At 42.2% G+C, this 21,640-nt stretch overlaps 1 protein-coding gene and 1 long non-coding RNA gene across 3 annotated transcripts in view; one reads left to right on the top strand and one right to left on the bottom strand.

The window, feature by feature from the left end:
- The window catches only part of SPTBN1 (spectrin beta, non-erythrocytic 1), a 159,406-nt gene that overhangs the window by 2,724 nt on the left and 135,042 nt on the right, over nucleotides 1-21,640 (top strand). The window lies entirely within an intron of this gene.
- Nucleotides 7,732-21,416, bottom strand: LOC311607916. The gene is made up of 2 exons (XR_014782792.1): nucleotides 14,163-21,416; nucleotides 7,732-14,081 (listed from the first exon to the last, which is right to left on the bottom strand). It is a non-coding gene; the product is annotated as an uncharacterized lncRNA (long non-coding RNA).

Genomic DNA, 21,640 nt, shown 5'->3' with positions numbered 1-21,640 from the left:
GTAGTAAAAAAATATCCTGTGTTGATGTCATGGGAGGTTTAGCTGTTCTAACTTACACACCAGCTGCAGGACTCTGTTGGGTTAAGCACTTTGTAACTTTCATCTGCAATAATGAAAAGTCCTGGGGCAGGAAGTGCTGTCCCAGGATCATCTTTCGCTGGTGAGGAGCCTGGGATGAAGGTCTCTCTGTGATGCTACAGGAACCAGATCATCCTGAGCAGAAACCTGACACCAGTTTCTTTAGAGAATTTGATTGTTTGTCTTGATGCATGAAAGTGTGACTTTCCATGTGGAGGTGCTGTTTTGAGACAGAAGGATTGTACTACAAAGAAATTTAGCTAAACACGAGGGGCAATTGCTTGGTGTGTGTTCTGTTGTTAATTTTAAGTTTTTCACCTTAAGATCCTATTTTTAACTTAGTTTTTTGTTTGTTTGTTTTTGTTTTTCTGACAGGATCCACTGATCTCAAATTCAAGGGCTTAAGTGACCCTCCCACCACCCTGACTAAAGAGCGTATTTTTAGTGATAAGCTTACAGTACAAGTTGTTAATATTTCTGTTAACTTATTAACTTTAATGCTTAGTTGTGATGTTCCTTTAATTATGTTGAGCCCTGGCCAATAGCTTTCTATTAAAGGGCCTTTTCTTTTTCTTTCTTTTTTCTTTTTTTCTTTTTTACTGAGACAGGGCTTCTCTGTGTAGCCTTGGCTGGCCTGGACTCACTCTGTAGACCGCGCTGGCCTAGAACTCACATCGATCTGCCTGCCTCTGCCTCCCAAGTGCTGGGATTAAAGGTGTGCGCCACCATGCCCTCCTTTAAGGGGCCTTTTCTAATATTTGTGGTTTCCTTATGTAGCCCTGGGTTCTCCTGAAGGCTATTGGGAATGCAAACCAACCTTCCATGAGGAAAGAACCAGTGTCTCAGCTAAAAAGGCTACTGCTGTAGCTCTGAGGATTCCTCTTGTACACTTCAGACTGTACATTTCATCCAAATACGTTGTCTTCAAAAAGACCAAGTGTAATGCTCTAATGTTTTTTTCCCCCTTTTAGTTTTTTTTGAGACAGATTTTTTTGTTGTTGTTTTTTGTTTTTGTTTTGTTTTGTTTTTTGGTCTTTGGTTTGGTTTTTTGGTTTTTGTTTGTTGTGTGTGTGTGTGTGTGTGTGTGTGTGTGTGTAGCCCTGGCTGTCCTGGAACTCACTTGTAGACCAGGCTGGCCTCACTCACAGAGATTTACCTACCTCTGCCTCTCAGAGTGCTGGAATTACAAGCATGTGCCTACCCCACCCAGCTAATACTCTGATTTTCTTGGTAGTAGTTATGTCATGTTCAAGCCTATATAGCATAGGAATAATGTGTTTTGTGACTAATGGGTAAAACGTATTCTAATTGGATAGACACATATTTTCTACTTTAAAACATCTTCGGAGGCTGGAGTCATAGTCATGGCTCAATGGTTAAGAGTATTTACTGCTCTAACAAAGGACAGTCTGAGTTTGTTCTCAGCACTCATGTTAGGCAGTTCACAACTGCCTGCAACTCCAGTTTCAAAAAATATGACTTCATGATCTCACACACACACACACACACACACACACACACACACACACACAGAGAGAGAGAGAGAGGAGAGGAGGGGAGGGAGAGAGAGACACACAGAGAGAGACACGCACACACTAAATCTTTTTTTTTTAAATGCCATCTTTGGGTTTTTTTTGTTTTTTGTTTTTGTTTTTGTTTTTCAAGACAGGGTTTCTCTGTGTAGCCTTGGCTGTCCTGGACTCGCTTTGTAGACCAGGCTGGCCTCGAACTCATAGAGATCTGCCTGCCTCTGCCTCTCTAGTGCTGGGATTAAAGGCGTGCGCCACCACGCCCGGCTTAAAATGCCATCTTTGGAAAAGGCATTTTGATGCCATTTGCCCGTGGACCACCATTATTAGAATCCCTCAGTAGCTCGTTACGAATGCAGCCTCCCGATTCTACTCTGGAACTTCCCAGTCAGTCTCTGCATTTTAATAAAATCATGATGTGTTTGAACATTCGGTTCAGGGATTCTGCCCTGCTTTTTCAAAACATTAAAGCTTCCTTAGGTTGAAGGCACAAACCTGACAGCCTGAGTTCTGGTTCCTAAACCCATGTAATGGTGGAAGGAGAGAACAGACCTGCAGCATTGTCCCCTGGCCTCCATGTGTGTACTGTGACATGCCCGTCCCATCATACACATGTACAGACACAAGGAGTAAGGAGTTTTAAAATTTTCCGTGCATCCTCTATTCTTCCATTTTATTTTGAAGTATCTGTAGGTGTGTATTCAGGCGAGTGTGTTTCGTGCCCTGTTTATTATGGGTTATCTAGGTTTGAAAATCAGCGCCTGCAGAAGAGACTTTGAGAGTGGAGCTGGAGCCTGCGGAGCTCAGACCCTTTACCGCCTCTGTGCGGCCTCCCCTGGCTCCGTTCTTCCCTTGGAGTGGTTTCTCCAAATTAGTATTGCTTGTTGAGTAGTGAATCCAAAATAGTATTTCTAAAATACATTCTAAAGAATCAAAAGCCAGTGGACCCCCATTCAAAATGAGCCTTACGCTGCCTTGTGAGTACTTCCACCTCTGTACCCCACCCTTAATTTTGAGCTTCTCATGTTATTGTATATGGATTGATTTTCTTTTAAAAATCTTATCTTTGGGGGCTAGAGAGATGGCTCAAGGATTAAGAACACTGACTGCTCTTCTAGAGGTCCTGAGTTCAATTCTCAGCAACCACACGGTGGCTCACAACCATCTATAATGTGATCTGATGCTCTCAGTGTATACACAGACAGAGCACTGTATACATAATAATAAATAAATCTTTAAAAAATATCTTATCTTTGTATACTTTTAACTTTACATAAGCGAAATTTTATTTTATATGTCTTCTGACTTGCGTTTTAAAGTTAACATTTCATTCTGAAGTTAATACATTTTATTTCGAAAGCTCACTCGTTTCCCGTGCTTGGGTGCTTCTATGCAAGCACAGCTTAATATAGCCAGCTTATGTGTTCAGTCCACTGTTGGTGGATATTTAAAGCGTTGATTCTAGCTTTATTACTGCTGTGGAAGTGCAGGTGTGGGTGGTATGGGCACCCGTGACTTGGTCTACATGTGGTCACATACACACTTCGTCTGTCCAAGAGACGAATCGTTGGATGACAGACTGTGACCTCATCACCAGCCTTAGCAGATGGTGCCCCAGGTTGTTTCCAGCGTGATTGGCCAGCTGTGCTCTCGGCGGTGTGCAATTGTAGCTTTTGCTCTATAACCTCACCATTACTTCACTTCCTAACTTTAAAATCGTCATCCGTTTGATACTTGTTGAAAAAGTTGTTTTACTTGCGATTTTTCTGATTCCTGAGACGGGGTGGTTCTATTATTGACCATTTGGACCCTGTCTTCTGTGAAGTGCCTGTCCTGGCTTCAGCTGCCATTTCTTTAAAGTGTTACCTTGTCGATTTGTAGGGCTTCTGTAGGTGGCTGGCTCACTGGCCCCTTGCCGTTGCTGTGCTAACAAATATTGCCTTCTAGCTCCTGTTTTTTGAAGAAAAATCTAATAATTTCTCTTAATGAATTTATAATTTTAATGAAGTCAAAATCCAGGTTTTTAGGATGATTTTGTTGCTACAGAAGATTTTCCTTACCTTGGAAACAACAGGCAGGTCTGAGCCCAGGTCCTGTAGCCATGTGGCTACAGCTAGGTGTGCCTGCATCTAGGCTTGACGTACTTAGTTTCTTCATCAGAAAAGTCAAATAATGTTTCTTCCTCATCTAGCTGTTGTAAGACAGCAATGCAGGGCCCTGAGCACAGCGTAGGTGTTCAGTTCATTTGCTTTTCCTCTCAGGAATGCTTGATCTATATGAGCCACACACTTCTTTGATAGTGTATGGCAAAAAACTGAGTATTTTTATGTCAAGAGTTATTAAATTGCTTACTCTAGCTTCTGTTTTTATAGAAGGCCGTGATACCAGTGGAATTTATGTATTAACACATACTCTAATGACTGCTTGCTGGAAACAAACCTTTAATCAGCTTAGGTTCTAGTATATGAAAATAGCGTATAATTATTTACATTTCTTCTTAAACTGTCCTTTTTACCCAGAAAGCATTCAATACTATTAATGGTCTCCCTTTGCAGCTACTCTGAGGTTACTTTGCATTATTACTTGAATTTGGTCAATAGTTCTTACGTACATTCTTTTGCCAGCATTTGAAGATTAAACAGCAACATTGCATGACTTAAATTTGAAATTTATTAAATATGTATTTATTTTGTGTATGTGTGTGCATGCCATGGTGTGCATGCAAAGATCAGAGGGCACCTTGTCAGACTTGGTTCTCTTCTCTACTTAAATTTGAATAAAAATTAGTTACTAAATCGTAGAACTGTGCATACATTCTAGTAATATAATATTTTATATGTTATATAGTATATTTATACACACACACAGAATATAATTTATATGCTGTACTCAGAAGTTGAAAGACCCTTTATTGAACACATGTGTGACTTTTAACAAGCTGTTTTGTCCTCTGTTTTTTTATACCAGAATTTAGGGGCCACAAGTGTCAGTAATGAAAGGATAAAGTATACTAATTTTAAAAGATCTCCCCATTCCTCATGTAAATACACATTTTGTTAGCCTTGTCACTTCTGTAGATCGTGGGAAAAGATGTAGGAACTGGGCCACAAGGGAGGAGCCTGGCAACACAGTGTCTAGGAGGCCATCTGTCCCTCATGGCTATAGCCTTTGGCTCAGCAAAAATGTCTTCTTGGCTCCCTACCCTCTTGGATGGCTCTTGAAGACCCAGTTTTTCTAGTGTGTGTGTGTGTTTTAAAGACCATGTCTGAATATGCAGGTGTTGCATGTTTTTCTGGAATGCTCTTTACCAGCTGGACTGTCTTGAGGGAGGACATGTTTTTTCCTTGTCCCGTTTGTTTAAAGGGAAAGGAAAACCTACATTCTTCATTAAAGTAAACTTATTTTGGCCTGTGATATTCAGTCATTTTCCATTGTGTTTTTTTTTCCACCTGGAGTATATGAAAGCTTTCCAGTAGATTATTAATAGTATTAAAATATTCATTTTTCTCTCACCACTTTTTAAGTATCCTGAATGTTTTTATACTGTCAGCTAGTGTAGTGGTATATTGGGTTTCTCCTCAATGCTTTTGTAAAGAATATATGCGTTCAGATATGCGTGAATTAATAGAAGTCATTGAAGAAGAAGTACAAAATATAGAACTGGTAGATAGCTTAGTTGGTAAAGTGCTGGCCACCAGCCTGAAGTCCTAAGTTCAGCCCTCCAAACTCATATAAAAAGGCTTATCATTCCAATGTTGAGAGAACAGAGCGTGGTGGATTCTTGGGGCTTGCTGGTCAGGCTGCCTGTCCTAATTGGTGAGCTCCAGGCCAATTAGACCTTGTTTCAAAAAGTACAGTGTGGGCTGGAGAGAAGGCAGGTGCAGAAATTAAGAGCACTGCCTTCTCTTTCAGAGGACCCAGGTTCAGTTCCCAGCACCCACATGGCAGCTGACACATAAAGTACACAGGCATACATGCAGGAAAAGCACTCATATTTGTAAAATTTTTAAAAAATATAATTTAAAAAGGTGGATGGCTCCTGAGGAAAACACCTAGGTCAACCTCTAGGGTGTGTGTGTGTGTCTGTGTGTGTGTGTGTGTGTGTATGTTTTTGTTTGTTGTTTTGGAGACAGAGTTGCTGGGTAGCATGCTATCCTAGAACTCACTGTGTAGCTCAGGTTGGCCTTGAACTTGAACTAATCCAGCTGTCAAAGTCCCCCAAGTACTAGGATTTTAGGCATGAGCCACCATGCCTGGCTCAAAAATATTTTTTAAATCATTTTATCAGCAAAATAGTAGATGAAATGTTCTAGGCCATGTGGAAAATGAAGAGGACCACAAAGAAGGAAATGCACATGACTGAATAGTCTCCAACCTAGAAATATAGACACTTAGCATTAGAATTAGCATTGTGGTGTGTGGCTACTACACACAGCATGGCAGCATATGAATGCTGGCTACTACACACAGCATGGCAGCACGTGAGTGCTGGCTACTACACACAGCGTGGCAGCACATGGATGCTGGCTACTGGCCACTGTCTGCTCAAATACTCTCTGGCGCTCTGTTCTGTTTTAAAAGCAGTTAAAGAAAAGTGGCACAGAAACAGAATCCATTCGTGATCAGTATTTCTCTCCAGTGGAAAAACACTGGAAATGGAATTCTCGTTAGGTAGTGTGTGCTTTCTGTCTTGTTTTGAAAGGAATTCCCATCAGAGTTGATCGGTTCCCTTGAGAGGTATCTCCAGATGGGTTGGACAACATCTGATTTTACTTTCTGTCTTCAGATTTCAGAGCCATTGAAGCGGCTATCCCATAATGTGTTGCTAATTGAATGGACGTGGTTATGACGGTCCGGATTTTGCTGTGATATGTGTTACTGCCCTGAGCTTGGGTGTGACTGTGGAAAGCATAGATTAGAGCTTGGTTTTCTTAGGGTCTTCAAATGACTTGAGTTGGGAAGATAGCTTTAGATCTAGGATGTGTTTTAATAAGAAAAGGCAATAGACACACTTGATAGATGAGCCAGTTAGTTCTGTGATCCCTAGGACATCAGATAGATGGCAGGGGACTCTGTTGCCTTGGTCCTGTGGCTGGCTCCTTTCTGACAAACTAAAATAGCTGAACCACGGAAGAAAGCAGAAATACGTCTAATTGGAAAACAAAGAAAGCCCTTTCCAGCAATTTCTGTTGGCACTTTGAGCTTGTTATTGGTCTTGTTTGGGTGGTGGGACGCCAGAAAAATGGCAAATGATGTTGTTTTTTTCTGGTTTAAACAGGAAGTGTTTCAGTGGCTGTGACAAGCCCTCTCCCAGTGTAGTGGGGAAGTCTGAGCTGGGCTGGTGATGGAACCGGGCAGCACCAGGTGGACTCCGTTACACAGATGCACGCAGGGGATTCAGAAACTCCCAACCTCATGGGAGTCATGTCTTAGCAAGTGGCAGAAACCCATCAAGAGAAATGCCTGATGGCTATTGTGTCCATCCTCCTGAAACTGGGTGGAGACCTCAGCCTGACCTCTAGGCAGCTACAAATGTTGAGTCTTGACAGTGGTGGTGGCAGCCAGCCCGGGCATTGCCAAACGTCCCAGTGGCCCAGGCTAGAGGAGGCAGGGAGCTGGAATGTGGCCTTGGCTGGAGCTCTAAATTCATGAGAGCACCTGTCACTATTTTGGGAGGCAAGTGGTGTCCAGGGGTATGTCAGGTGGCATCTCTGAGAGAGGCCTGGTCCTTCTCACAGCACTTTACAACTCCGTGCTGTCAGCTGTCCACAGATTCCCGGTTTATCTCTGGGGTGGAGCTGAGAAAGGGGCCATAACCCAGAGCAGAGACATTTAGGTGTCATTTGGGAAGGAAAGACCGCAGCACATGGAATCTGCCAGTATGTGGTCAACCATTCTCGTTTGTTTCTGAAGAGAACTTTAAAACATTTTTTTTACAGGGTTGTTTTAAAGGTACGTTTTTTTTTTATAGTTGGTTTGTTTGCTTGTTTTAAAGTCAGAATGCGGGAGGGGAATAAGGGGAAAATGGGAGGGAGGGAAGAATGGGAGGATACAAGGGATGGGATAACCATTGAGATGTAACAAGAATAAATTAATAAAAAGAAACTCCAAAAAAAAAAAAAAATAAAGTCAAAATGCATTGCTAAAGGAATTCTTGAGTTTCCCTGATAATCAGCTGATTTCTCACTTTTATTTTGCTTTCGAAGTATGTGTTTCTGACAGCATGGATGGCAGTGTTTAGTGGAGTTCTAAAAAATAATTTTTTTTAACTTGGTTCTTTTTTTTTCTATTTTTTTTAATTTTTTTTACATTTGTGTTTTGCCTTCATGTATGTCTGTGCGAGGGTGTCAGGTCCCCTGGAACTAGAGTTACCACCAGTTGTTACTGCTATGTAGGTGCTAAGATTTGAACTCTGGTCCTTTGGAAGAGCAGCCAATGGTCCTAACCACTGGGCCACCTCTCCAACCCCCTTACTTGGTTCTTGAAGGGGAAAACTCACTGAGAGATCAGACCAATTTATTGTCTTATGTTAAAGGAAAGTTATTTTTGGTTATCAGTTGGATTTTATATGTATTTTTCTTGTGAATTATTAGTGTTGTATGTGTGCGCTTATCAATTGGAGCATATATTGTTGCTAGGTTCCTCTTGCAAAAGGAAGTTTAATCACATGAAATTGTGACTTGAATGGGTCATACTTCAATATTTTATACATTTAAAGCAACTAGACATTTAATGCAAAGCATGTATTGGTTGCTAGCGTGGTGCTGGAATGTTCGGCAGCTGTGCAGAGCAAAAGTCTTGGATGTGTCATAGGTATGTTTTTCACCAGAATGGAATGTAACAACATGTGGTTAACCAGTCCAGTTTGGTTTTGAAGAGGACTTTTTTTCTGAAAATATTAACAACTAGAGAACAACAGTTGACTTCTACAAGATGTATAATTAGGTTCAATTTTTCTTTTCTTGGTAGTAATGGAGCACATTAAAATTATCCTTTAAATACACCCAGTTAATAGAGTGTTTTAAAAGTGTTTAAAAGTGCAGGCAGTGGCCACCGCCTAGGACTTAGCCTCCTCAGTCCAGGTGTCGTTTTGATTTGAGCTTTCTTTTCTCTGTTTGGCATTTCTTCTAATATTGAATGATATTCTGATACTTACTGGTGGGTGGGGGGGACCAGTATGCCTTGTATATTTTGGACTAAGCTGCATCCACACAGATGGCAGCCTGAATTTCTTTCTTTCTTTTTCTTTTCTTTTTTTTTTTTTTTTTTTTCCTAGTAAGGCATTGTTCAGAGTGCCTTGAAGGGAATAAATGGCCAGGTTCGTCATGAAATGTAGCAGCATGTTATTTGATGTGTCTTTGGCGATAAGTGAGATGTGGTTCCAGCGAGGCTGGCTAGAAATGGTTGGAATGTGTTGGAGAACTGCCAAAAGATTGGGACCACGCTGTGTGACAGGCGCTGATGCAGCGTTGGCCTGCCTTAAAATAGCTGTAGGTGAACGGACGGACTGCCTTGAAACTTGTCGTTCTGCGTGAGCAAAATTGTTCTTCTAAATGAATTGCCAGGACGACGTGGGGATGAGTGCCTTCCTGTTGTGTTTGTTAGTGGTTTGTTTCTTTTTGTTGCGGTGGTCTTTAAAAGTGTGTGTAGGCAAGTGGCGACTCTGGGTTTGTTTGTTTGTTTGTTTGTTTTTTCCATGTCAGTTCTCCTTTAAACACTGGTGAGCACTAAGCCTTTCTTGAGCAGTGGGGTATCACTCCCCCCACTCAGAACAATAGTCTGAGATTCATTTGGGGTTCAGTGTGAGTTTGGTCTTTTGAACTAAGCTGTCTCCAAGCAAATGATGGGATGTGTGGTTTTACTGGGTTTATCAGTAATGCCTTACCACACATCTTACCTGTGGTTCCTTTCCCACACTTATCTACTGACTACAAAATATGCTAGTTTGTGACTTAAATGAAAATTGGTGTTGGGGCAGTTTAAAAAAAAAAAAAGTCTTGCATTTTAGATACTTAATAAGGGGTGTTGGGAACCACCCTGTGAGTCTTACCTTTTTGTTTTTACTTACATATTCACTGGTGATTTGTCTGCAGTACATGATACCAGCTAGTTTTGTACTATTCTGGTTAGTTTTTGTTAACTTGACCTATGCTGGTGTAATTTAAGGAATGAGAACGTCAGTTGAGAAACTGCTCCCACTCGGTTGGCCTGTAGGCAAGGCTGTGGGGCATCTTCTTGATTAAAGCTTCAGCCCACTGTGTCAGATGGTCCTGGGGTGCGGAAGAAAACAAACATATTATCGGAATTTTGCAGCTGTGTTCTTTCTGTTCTTTCCAGTAGGAAGTTGAAGGCTTTTTTTTGTTTGTTTGTTTGTTTTTGTTTTTTAAAGCCAAATTAGTTAAAACAAAGTGCCTTAGAGAGCTTTCTTTAGGATGGGTCCTTTCTTTAGGATGTGGGCTTTTTGATGCCATCGTAAGAGTTGAGAGGGTGTGTAGAGGTGGGGCCTGCCCTCAGTGCTAATTCAAACAGCCAGGTAGTTTGCAGATAAAATGCTTTCTTAAATGCAGTATCTGTGTTGCTTGGAAGCAGGATCAGAACAAGAACTTCTTATGAAAGCACAGAATGGGCTCCGAGGGGCTTCAGATAAGCCAAGTTCCTCCTAGAATTTCCTGAAATATATAAGATGGCATTTAACAAATAAGGCGTAATAGAAATTTGACTCTAGATACATTATAATTTTATAGTTAGTTGGAATATCTTACAATAAGCTGTTTCTCTTACTGCTTTCTTTGTGTTTTTAATGTGCCCTAAATTTTGTTGCTTTCAATATCTTATGTATATTCCAAAGGTCCATTTCTTATTGAAAAGCATTACTAGCTATTTAAGTGCCTTGTACAGAGATTTTTTTTTTCTAGTTATTATACGTTTTGGTCAATAAGTTAGATTTAGGTATGCTTTTGATGATATAAGCATATTTTCTTACAACATGGAAAATATGGAAACAGCTTCTGTATTTTAGGGGTGAGCATGCATGTTGTTACTGGGGGTTGAACACAGGGCTTTGAGCAATTGAGGCAAGGGCTTTACTGCTGACCTTGGTCCCAGCCCCAAATAGCTTCTCCGTGTGTTTTGATCCTTCATTTTTAGTTGGAAAATGCATTTTCTTTGTCACTGTTGGCAGTTAGAAAATGAATTGAGCTTATTGATGCCCATTTTTGCTGTTGTTTTTTGTCTTTCTGTTTTGTTTTGATTTCAGTGTGTCGCTGGATGGCAGCAAGGTGAGTTCGGATGCGAACTGTAATCTCTCATTTCTGTTCACTCAGTATACTGTTGTCTGATCACCTCAGGCCACCCACTCCTTGAGACTGAACATTCCTTCAACTCTGCAGGACACCGCTCGTCTATTTGCTCTGTATTAGCACAAGCTTAAAAGACAGAGAATAAATAAGCTGAGCATTTAAGATATTCTAGACGTAAAAACTTGTGGGATTTTGCTTGTGTCTGTCTGTTGGGGGTTGCGGACTAGACTCGGTGTTAGTTGGCTCTCCGCGCAGTATGGAAAGCAAATGGGACCTCTGAAATCTGCTGCAGTTGGCAGTGGAGTGGACAGGTGAGGGCCGCATGAAAGTCATACCACGGGGAGGCGCAGCAGTGAGTTGGGTTATGAAATGCAAACCATTTAGATGTTTCTTCAGCTGTTCTCAGCCAGCTGGGAATAGATGGAACTTGTTGGGATGGTAAGAGTTTTACTTTCTGAAGTGGCTTAGAGTAGTGTCTCAGATGTCTGTGAGAGATGTGTGTTATAGCATGATTTTAAGAGTTAGCTAACAGCTCAGTTGTCCATATTGATAATGAGAGGACAGACCATTACAGATGCTATACAACGTGGCAGCTTAGAGTGCTGACCCTGGGCCATGTCGTCTGTATCTGAATTCCGAGCTACACCATGTACTAAACTTTGTAATCGGGGAGTAAGCGTTAACCTTTTTCTACATCAGTTACTGTCCTGGTAGGTTTGTGTTAGCCCTTCACAAGCTAGAGTCATCAGAAAGGAGGGAACCTCAATTAGGAAAATGCCTCCATAAGATCGAGCTGTAGGCAAGCCTGTAAGGCATTCACGGGGAGGGCCCATTGTGGGTGGTGCCACCACTGGGCAGGTGGTCCTAGGTTCTGTCGCAGGTTGATCAACATGAGGAGCAAGCAGTAAGGAGCATCCCTCTGTGGCCTCTGCATCAGCTTCTGTCTTGAGGTTCCTTCCGTGACTTCCTTAGATAATGAACAAGGATACGGAAGTGTAAGCAAAATAAAGCACGACGTCCCCACGTTTACTTTTGATCGTGGTGTTTCACTGCAGTAGTAATAATCTTAACTAAGACAGACCTTGCCTGTAGGATGGTGTAAGCCTTATACAGACCAGATCAGATTGTTGTTGGGATAAATAAGTTAATAAATTTTGGAAATGAGAAGTTTTTTTTTTTTTAACACGAGGGGTGAAAGCAGAACATAAAGTGATTTAAGTGGTATGATTCCAACTATGTAGAAAAATAAACAAGAAAAATAAATAAGAGAATATATACGATGCTCTGCACAGAGGGATGAGAAGATCACTTGTGACTTGGCCTCTGGTTTTCCTCTGTGTTCCAGTACTCTACAACAAATAGTAATTTTACAGGTTAAAAACAAAACAAAACACCACCTTTATTTGGAGAAGTGCCTGTATCCCTTGCAGACAATTAGAATGTTGATTTTAAAAGGTTTATATTCCTTCAAAGGTTCTCAGAATAATGAAAGTCAAAACTTTAAAAAAAACATTTTAATAATTTATGTTTTTCCACTAATTTAGATTGTTAGTGTAGTAGAAAGAATGCAAACAGTCATATGACTTCCTTTTCCTTTTGGTATTAGACAAATTATGAAATTCAGTGTGATCTTGGACCCGTAGGAGGGCTTTGAAAGGCAGAGATGCCAGGTCCTCATCTACCATCCAGCCCAGTGCCAAGATGATGCCCACAGTCTGAGTACACCCTTTCTCAGGGTCTGCCGCATTATGAGTACTTATAGTGATTTTCTCCTCTCACTGTCCCTTAAACGTTTTTTTCTCTGCCCCCTAAAACTATGCAAAGAAACTTGATCACTCTAAATGTGTCACTAAACCTCCTGATGTTTTAACTTGCTGATCTTCAGTGCTTAGTTTTAAAATTCTCTATACCACAGTGGGCTTCTTAAAGGCTTAGTCTTTTTGTTTGTTTGTTGAGACAGGGTTTCTCTGTGTAGCCTTGGCTGTCCTGGACTTGCTTTGTACACCAGACTGGCCTTGAACTCACAGCGATCTTCCTGCCTCTGCCTCCCAGAGTGCTGGGATTAAAGGCGTGTGCCATCATGGCCAGCTATTAAAGGTTTATTTTAGTCCTGTACTTACTCTGCTATCCCCTTTTCCTCGTCCTACCTCTATACGTGTGGTTTTGCTCTCAAGTCCTGCCATATACCTGTTTATGGATGCCACATCTGTCTAGAGTCATGCCAGTGAGGCTGATGCCACAGAACAGCAGCTACTCCAGAGTCACAGAGGCAGGCAAGTCACAGCCGTGTAGTTCTTTTCATGCCTGTCCCAGGATGGCAGCATTTCCGCCCCCTCTGTTCTCACTCAGAAATTCTGGCTAATACGATGTACAGAGTTAGACTACTTGGCCCAAACCAGTCATGAACCCAACCCCACTGCAAGGAGAGCAGGCAGAAATAACCCTAAGAAAATTGCTTCAATATTTTTTTGGTTACCTCTGACTCTGTAACAACTTCTCTAGAAATTTTAAAATGAAGCGTCTGATAAGCCGAGAATACAACTTTTGTCAAGAGGTGTTAATTTCTCTACTAAGAAGTCTTTGGAATGATTTTTATGCTTGTATAAATAAGAAATCTCAGTGGGAGTTTTCACTTAGATGTGTCTGTAAGCCTCATATAATAAAATTATGGCTAGAAGTAGTCCCTCCTATTTTGTAAGTTTGTGTGAGCAAAACCAAATAATCACCAACTCCATAGTCCTTTGACCTGTGCCACCCATTCCCCCTTTTCCTCCTAACCATAGGTTTTGTTTCTTTTAGGAATCATGTGCAATTTAGACTGAGAATTCATAGAGTTTTGGTTTGTTTTGTCCTTTGAGAGTAAATACAAGTGGTGGGCAATTGCTGTTTTCTGACCACAAGGACATCTTTAGATCTCCCAGTTAACTCACCTTTTTTCCTAGGCCATTTTCTGTGGGCCTATGAACAGATTCCTTTTCAAAAGCAAAGTGAGGGCTTGAGACAGAGGAAACCACAAGAGGCATGGTTCCTACCTAGTCTTGTCCCTTTTTTTTAATTTTAGTATTGCAGGAAAAATATGACACTCCACAAAACCGAAACATTATAGAATGTGTTTCACCTGACCTAGGCTAACAGGAGTCAAGCTTAGAACGTAAGGACGGATAAGAGCACTCACCTTTCGCTACAGAATGTGTTTCACCTGACCTAGGCTAACAGGAGTCAAGCTTAGAACGTAAGGACGGATAAGAGCACTCACCTTTCGCTACAGAACTGGCCAGAACTATGGTTCCCTGGGGGACACAAAACTTTACTCAGTAAAAAGGCTGGAAATGATGGTGTGTGTGTGTGTGTGTGTGTGTGTGTGTGTGTGTGTATGTCTGTGTACATTTGGAGGCCAGAAATAGGTGTTTTTCTTTCTTTTTTAAAAGTACTTATTTTTGCTTCACACACATTGGTGTTTGATTGTATGTCTGTGTGAGGGTGTTGGATCCCCTGCAACAGGAGTTACAAATAGTTGTTAGCTGCCATGTGGGTGCTGGGAATTGAACCCGGGTCCTCTGAAAGAGCAGTCAGTGAGCTTAACTGCTGAGCCATCTCTCCAGCCCCCAGGTGTTTTTCTTAATAGGTTCTCCACCTTACTTGTTTAGCTAGAGTCTCTTACTGAACCTGGAGCTCACTGATTGGCTAGACTGGCTGGCAAGCCGCAGCTCCTTCATGCTGCCCTCCTAGCACGCACAGGCTGCTGCACTCGCTCTCTAAAGAGCTGCTGGGGATTGAACCCAGGACCTTATGCTTGTGCTTGCTGATGGAACCACTCTCCCGCTTAGCTTGTTGGATTTATTTGTGACCGGGACTTCTACACAGTTCTTCAGCCTGCGGGGCTGGCATTCATCTGTGCAGCAGCACACTCAGTGCAGTCTGGTATTGAGGGAGAGTTATTTCCTCACGGTTGAGACCTTCATGACTGTCCTGCGGATCAGTTAGAATAGTAACTGTTAGAAGTTCCATAGAAAACCAGCATTTTCTCAATGCAGGATGCAGCTCAAGGCGGCTGAAGTCTCATGGCCTAACACAGTCTCACTACTAAGACAGTGTCCTGTGACTGTTGCTAGGGCCTGGGTTCTGATAGGCATGTCACCTCTGCTTGTTAGGGCCGCTTGTGCTACACTTTAAAGTTAAATAGATGAGGTGAGCCTCCCAAGTTTGTGAAGCAGTCTTCTGTTTTCATGCCATTAAGTTGGTGTTAACTGTTAAGCATTGCTAGAAAAACCGAAAGTGTACCAAAACAAGAAAAGGAAAGGAAAGGGGGATGGAGACATGGCTCAGCGATTGAGAGCACTGACTGTTCTTCAAGAGGAAGTGAGTTCATTACCAGCTCCCACATGGGAGCTCACTGCTATCTGTAACTCCCGTTCCAGGGAATCTGATACCTTCTTGTCACCTCCCCAAGCTCTGCACACACATGGTGCACAGACATACATGCAGGCAAAACACTAATACATATCAAATAAAAATTTTAACTCTTTAAAAGAGAAAAAAAGAACATGTGTATATATTTATACATGTGTATGTATGTATGTATGTATGTATACATATGTATATAAATAATTAGTGGGGAAAAGGGAAGCCCATTATATCTGGAAGTAAAAGCACATGCTGTACGTCTGCTTTTATCTTACGGACAGTAACAAATAACTCTGGCCTGGCTTTCCATGCTGGGCTGAAGGAAAGTGAAGGTCATTCCAAATTAGGAAAGAAGCTAGTTAAGTTTTATCTTGACATAGCGGTTATGGTTAAAACTTTTTTCAGATCTGGGTTTGAGTGGAGGCTGATGGAGGAATCTCCTCGGCCCAAAGGAGATAAGAGGGCAGCCCTGAGAAGTGGGACTCTTGAGTGCTACCACCCCTGGGATGGTTTTAACCGCACAGGAAGTCTAGGATGTGATAGGGAAGAGAGAGTGAACATTGAACTCCCTCAGGTCTGACCCCACTTACTGCATAGAAAGCAAGGCCAGTCTTGCAGGAGCGCCTCTCGGTAGCTGCATTCTGACAGAAGCCACGCTGCTTTGTGGTAGGGCCTTTAGTAGTGACCGCATAACCAACTGAGTAACTTAGAACAAAAGGGAACGCCTAACTGGACCAGAACAGTTAAACGACTATTTTAGACAAACTATATCATGTGGACATCCTAGTCTCACCAAGTTGCCTCATCTTGATGTCTTGGTGTTTTCACATTGTAAAATGAGCCAAATAACAGACTCACTTTTCAGAGTGTTTGGATAAAGTACAAAAATACATGTAAAGGCATCAGAATGTTCCTTGGCCTATAATAAGTGCTTAAGAGATTTAGTTACTTTTTAAAAAATTATTACTTAAGACATTTCATTCACATAATAACTATGTGTTGTTTGTTCCATTGTCTTCATGTTATTTTTCCAAAATAAATTTTGTCTTAATTTTATTGAATAATGTCTACCAGTCAGTGACTTCTTCCATTTATGGTAGCCTGCTCCAACTTAACTGTTTGTATGGGTCTTTATTCAGGAAAGTAAAATCTTAACTTTAGTTTGTCAGTTACCTGTGTATTTGGCACTTAGGTATATAGTTAGCATATGTGGTATCCAGAAGCCTGGGCACTCACTTACCAGATGACGGGTAGCTCGTTAGTTTCTCGTGCAGAGGGTTAGCTCTTTACAGTTGACCCTGCAATCATGGAGTGGTTAGGTGGAAGTAGAAGAGTAAGTCCTCTTTCTCCTCCTCTCACAGTTGTTCCACCTCACAGTGTATGGTTGTGTATCATTGCCAGACTGAGGGAAAACAAAACTGAAGCAGAGCAGAAAGCCCAAAATACCTGGTTAAATTTGAATCTCAGATCAATAACATCTTTTAAAGTATTTTATGGTGTATAAGATGACCCCCAACTTTAACTTTTCCAGTTAAAGTTATAGAGTTTTCCAGTTAAAACAGTATAGCGTTTGGACTATACTCGCCATATAAGACTTCCCCTCTTCCAGCGCACACCCTGTGCAGTAGACTCGGGCTGCAAACTCTATATTTTAACTGGAAAAGTTAAAGTTGGAGGTCTTTTTTTTTTTTATGCCAGAAAGCACGGTATTTCTCATATAGGCTTTAGAGCTTATGTATTGTGAAAGTTCGTTTCTTAAACTTGAAGGCCAGCTTTAACTGATGTCCACTCTTTATCTGAGAACCTGAGTTGTAAGGCAGCAGTTTTTGCACTGTCCCACATAGCCCGCATCCAGTGGCTTATAAGAAGGTGTAGGCTGGATCCCCTTGTGAGTGTCATTTTAGCAAAGTCTTATCTCTGCCTTCTGTGGAGGTGAGCAGTTGAGAGGTGGATGGTAAGTGGGTGCTGCAGGGTGCCCAGCCAGGTCAAGATGAAGAGGATATCCTTGGCAATAGGATTCTACTTGTTACGTACGAGCTTCTTGGCCGTGAGGGTAGGTGGCCATAACGTTCTCTTGGAGTGGGGAGCTGATTGGTTAGAGCACCTAACGGAAGCTGTAGCCAACTCGGGAGATCTGAGTTTTGTGATTGCACGACCATGGTAATAATTGGGGAAAGAGAGTATAATTTTGTATCACTTTTATTTCACTTGTTCATGTAGACGAAACAGCATTTATTGTATTTGAGTGACCTTCAGACGTTCTTCCCACTAAAATAGCTTCCTGGTTGTAACTTCTTGTCAGTGCTGCCTAGAAAGTTCTATTGAGCTTTTGCATCAGTGTTGGAATGCTGTCAGCTGTCCCCATGAAGAGCATTGCATGCCTTTGGGGACCGCATAGTGGAAGATTAGAGGCTGTGGAAACCTGAATCTGTGGGTGTCCTTACATGCTGTGCCTGATGATCTTAAGTCACCAGCTTACTGATGCACTTGATGAAATCAGCAATGGCAAGGGTAGGTTGAGGCTGTACCTGCTGAAAAGAGTGAGCCAGAACAGAGAGTTTTGGATCAATACCGGCTTTTTGTTTTTGTTGTTGTTGTTGTTTTTTTCAAATACCTGCTTTTTTAACTTCTGCCATTTAAGAAATCGGATGTGTCCACTGAAAAGGGGTAGGTTTTGGATTTGTCTTTTGAAGAAAAATACAGAATGATAAATAGTTTATGACTACACACAGAGAATGTGTGGGCCAAGGACAAAAATCCAACTAGAGCTATTTTTTTCAAAATGCTAGATTTGAGCTGTGTTAAAAGGTGATACTAAAAAAATGAATAATTTATAGGTATTTGTGTTTTGGGTGCTGGTAGTTATATGTGGGGGGAAAGTCCTTCCTTTCTTTTTGTCTATTCTGAGCTCTTTTTCCCAAAAGTTTACTTTACTTTTGGCAAGTTAGTAGTCGGCCAATGAATGCATCAAAAATTGATTTGCATTATAGGCGAAGCTGTTTGGCTTAATTGGTCCTTGTTTGCCCTGTGTGCAAGCCTATGGTTACTACTCAGGGTTAGGAGGGTTCGAGATCCAGCACAGTGGTTCTCAGCTTAGACCGGTGTCACTGAGGAACCCTAGGAGCTGGGTCCCATTTCCCAGAGGGTTTGGTTTAATTTCCTAGGGTGCTAGTTGGGTGCAGGGACTTGGGGAAGCTCTCTGGGTGTTTTTCATGCAGTGTCATCTCACCGTCTGTCCTCTGACCTATTCTCAGAATTAGGGCCTAATCTTTGTTGTGCACTAGAATAGCCACAAGCCCTGGGTGTCTAATTATATTTAAATTAATTCTAAGTAAAGTTAGACATTCTGTTCGCAGACACGCTGGCTGCCTTTCAGATGTTCAGTAGCCCCTGTGGGTCATGGTGCCATATTGGACAGAACAGATAGATAAGATTACAACATGGCAAAGGTTTGTGTTGGACAACCTAGACCTAGTATGGCTGTAGGATGTCAACAGAGCAGGGGAGGAGCTGAGAACACTGAGAAGTCTGATGCCGGAAGGGCAAACTTAGAACAGAGCTAATCCAGTAGGATTTGCCAGCACATCTGAGTTACCACGTATTTTTTTAAGCAGTCTTTTTCTCAATGATCTTCTTGGCAGCAGAAACCCTGGAACGGTTGGTACAGTGGATTGTGTATCGGCCTCATTTAAGTTCCTGTTTAAAGCAGGATGGCCTGAGAAGTGTGGCCAGAACCCAGCTCAGGAAAATGTACACTCATGCAGGCTGTAGCAGTAGAAGACAGAACATTTTACCCTTTCCTTGAAGAAAAGCCCCTTTTACAACCTTTAACACCACCCCTACCCTGGCTTCTCATTAGTTTGTAGGATTCAAGGACAGGGCTAACACTTGTTCCCAGAAATTTTCACTTCCACTACATCTTCTTGAGTGTCCAGGGCCCAGGGAGATAAAAAACATAAGAATCACCATTTTTTTTTAGTCATATAGCATATGATTCAAGCATACTAAAGCTATGGGAAAGTGGAGAGTTGTAGGAAAGGGAGTATCCCAAAGCATGTGGATTATCTAGTGCCTTCCTTGGGCAGGTCCTCTTATAAGTATCAGAAACCTTCCCAGGGAGAGGCTGTGTTGAGGCCAGCAGTTTGGCCTCAAGGCTCTTGCTGAGCGTTGGCTCACGTGTATTTTGGATATTAGCACCTCCTCAGAAGTAGTTTCTGTGGATTTTCTTGGGCCTACCAAAAAGAAGGTGGCAAGTGTTGAAGGCTCTGAGAGCGGGCAGGTCACACGCATGTGTGCATAGTCCAAGAGTGCAGCCCCAGCGGCGTACTAGGTTTTGTGAGTAACTTGGAGGATTTTTTTCTAGTCTGCTGTTTTCTGCTGTCTTACTTTTCTCTTGCAGTGATGAGACACAGTGTCTAAGGCAACTTGCAAAAGAAAGTGTTTTAGTTTGGCTTAGGCACAACAGTAGGAACAGCTCAGGCCTCACATCATGATCTGCAAGTAGAAGGCAGAGAGAACAGTACTAGCCTGCCTCTGGTGACACACTCCTCCAACAATGTCACACTTCCTAACCCTTCCCAAACACTTCACCAGTGAGGAACCAAGTATTAAAACATACGAGACTTACGGAGCCATTCTGATCCACAGCTGGTAACCTGCAGTGAAGTGTAAGTGCCTGCTATAGACCTCATAATCTCTCATTGTTCCACCAATCACTTGATAGACTTATAGCCCAATACCTGGTTTTACAGGTGATAACTACACTACTGATCACCGTGCCTTCCCTGAGGAGTAAGTAACTGGGACCTTAGATCTTTTTTATGCTTTTTTTCCCCTTTAACTGCTCTGGCTGGCCTTGAATTCACTATACAGACTCAGGATGGCTTTTGTCTCCCAATCTGCCTGATTCCCCCTCCCCAGGTGCCATTATATTTGACTTTAAGTGGTGCTGGGGCATCATGTGTGCCGAACAAGAGCCATCCCAGTGTGCTACATCCTCAGTTCCAGCTCCTCCCCTCCCCTCCCCCCCCCTGCCAGTGATGTCTGTAACAGTGATTCTTCCTTCATTCGTCTGCTGTTCTGAATCACACCCACCACTTTTACTCTTCCAGGCTTTAATGCTCTAGCACCGAGCTCTGAGAGCCAGGTAAGGACAGGAACGTCTGCAAACCGGAAAGTGGAAGGTAGTTAAAAGGATACAAGGAGAAATGCTTAGAGGAATCCTAGGTGATTCTAGTGAGCAGCAGAGTTGGGCGCCACTGACCTTGTTACCGTACCCCCAGCTTTCACATGAAGAAACTGAAAACTAGGGAGGTGAACTGATTTCTTCATGGTTTGAGGAGCCCAGAGGTAAGACTAGACCAGAGACCTTTCAAGTCCCTTGTAGCTCTGAGCAGCAGCCTTCTCTGCTTTCACCTAAACCTGCTGTGGCATCTGGCTCATGTTGCAGCCCCTTCCTAAAATCTCCTTTTTTTTCCAGCTTATTTTTTATTTTTGGCAGCAGGTTGTATTCTCCTGTTTCACCCCGGAGGCTATTATTTGGTTCATTTTAAAAGATGATGTGTCACAGGTCCTGGGTGGCCACACAGCCTGTGTGGAGGATTTGAGGGTGAATTGGGCCCTTTTTCTCAGGTTGCATTGCTCACATGAGCTCATCCTGCTGGCTTCTTAGTAATTTAATTTACCTTTCTTCTCATTAAAACAAAACTAAATGAAAGACCTATCTCTTGATACATTTTTGGCTGCAGGATAAATCCAGATGGTATATTTCTATATAGAAAAAAGAGTTGGATGGCAGTGATGGCACATGCCTTTGTAATACCCAGCACTCAGGAGGCAGAGACAGGCAGATCTCTATGAGTTCTAAGCCATCCTGGTCTATAGAGCAAGTTCCAGGACAGCCAGGGCTACATACAAAGAAACCCTGTCTGGAAAGAAAAAGAAATAAAGCCGGGCATGGTGGCGCACACATTTAATCCCAGCACTCGGGAGGCAGAGGCAGGTGGATTGCTGTGAGCTCTAGGCTAGTCTGGTCTACAAAGTGAATCCAGGACAGCCAAGGCTACACAGAGAAACCCTGTCTTGAAACACCGAAAAAAAGGAAAAGAAAAAGGGAAATTCTTTCTTTCTTTCTTATCTTATTTTGGTTTTTCCAAGACAGGGTTTCTCTGTGTAGCCTTGGCTGTCCTGTAACTCTGAATGTAGACCACCAGGCTGGCCTCGAACTCAGAGATCTGCCTGCCTCTGTCTCCTGTGTGCTGGGGTTAAAGGTGTACACCACCACGCCCAGCTCTTTTTTTTTCCCGTGAAATTTAAAATTATTTTTATTTT

Source organism: Acomys minous (assembly GCF_964271855.1).
Source record: "Acomys minous genome assembly, chromosome: 10".
In the NCBI taxonomy this organism is placed as follows: domain Eukaryota; kingdom Metazoa; phylum Chordata; class Mammalia; order Rodentia; family Muridae; genus Acomys; species Acomys minous.
This window is presented reverse-complemented; position numbering and strand designations above follow the sequence as displayed.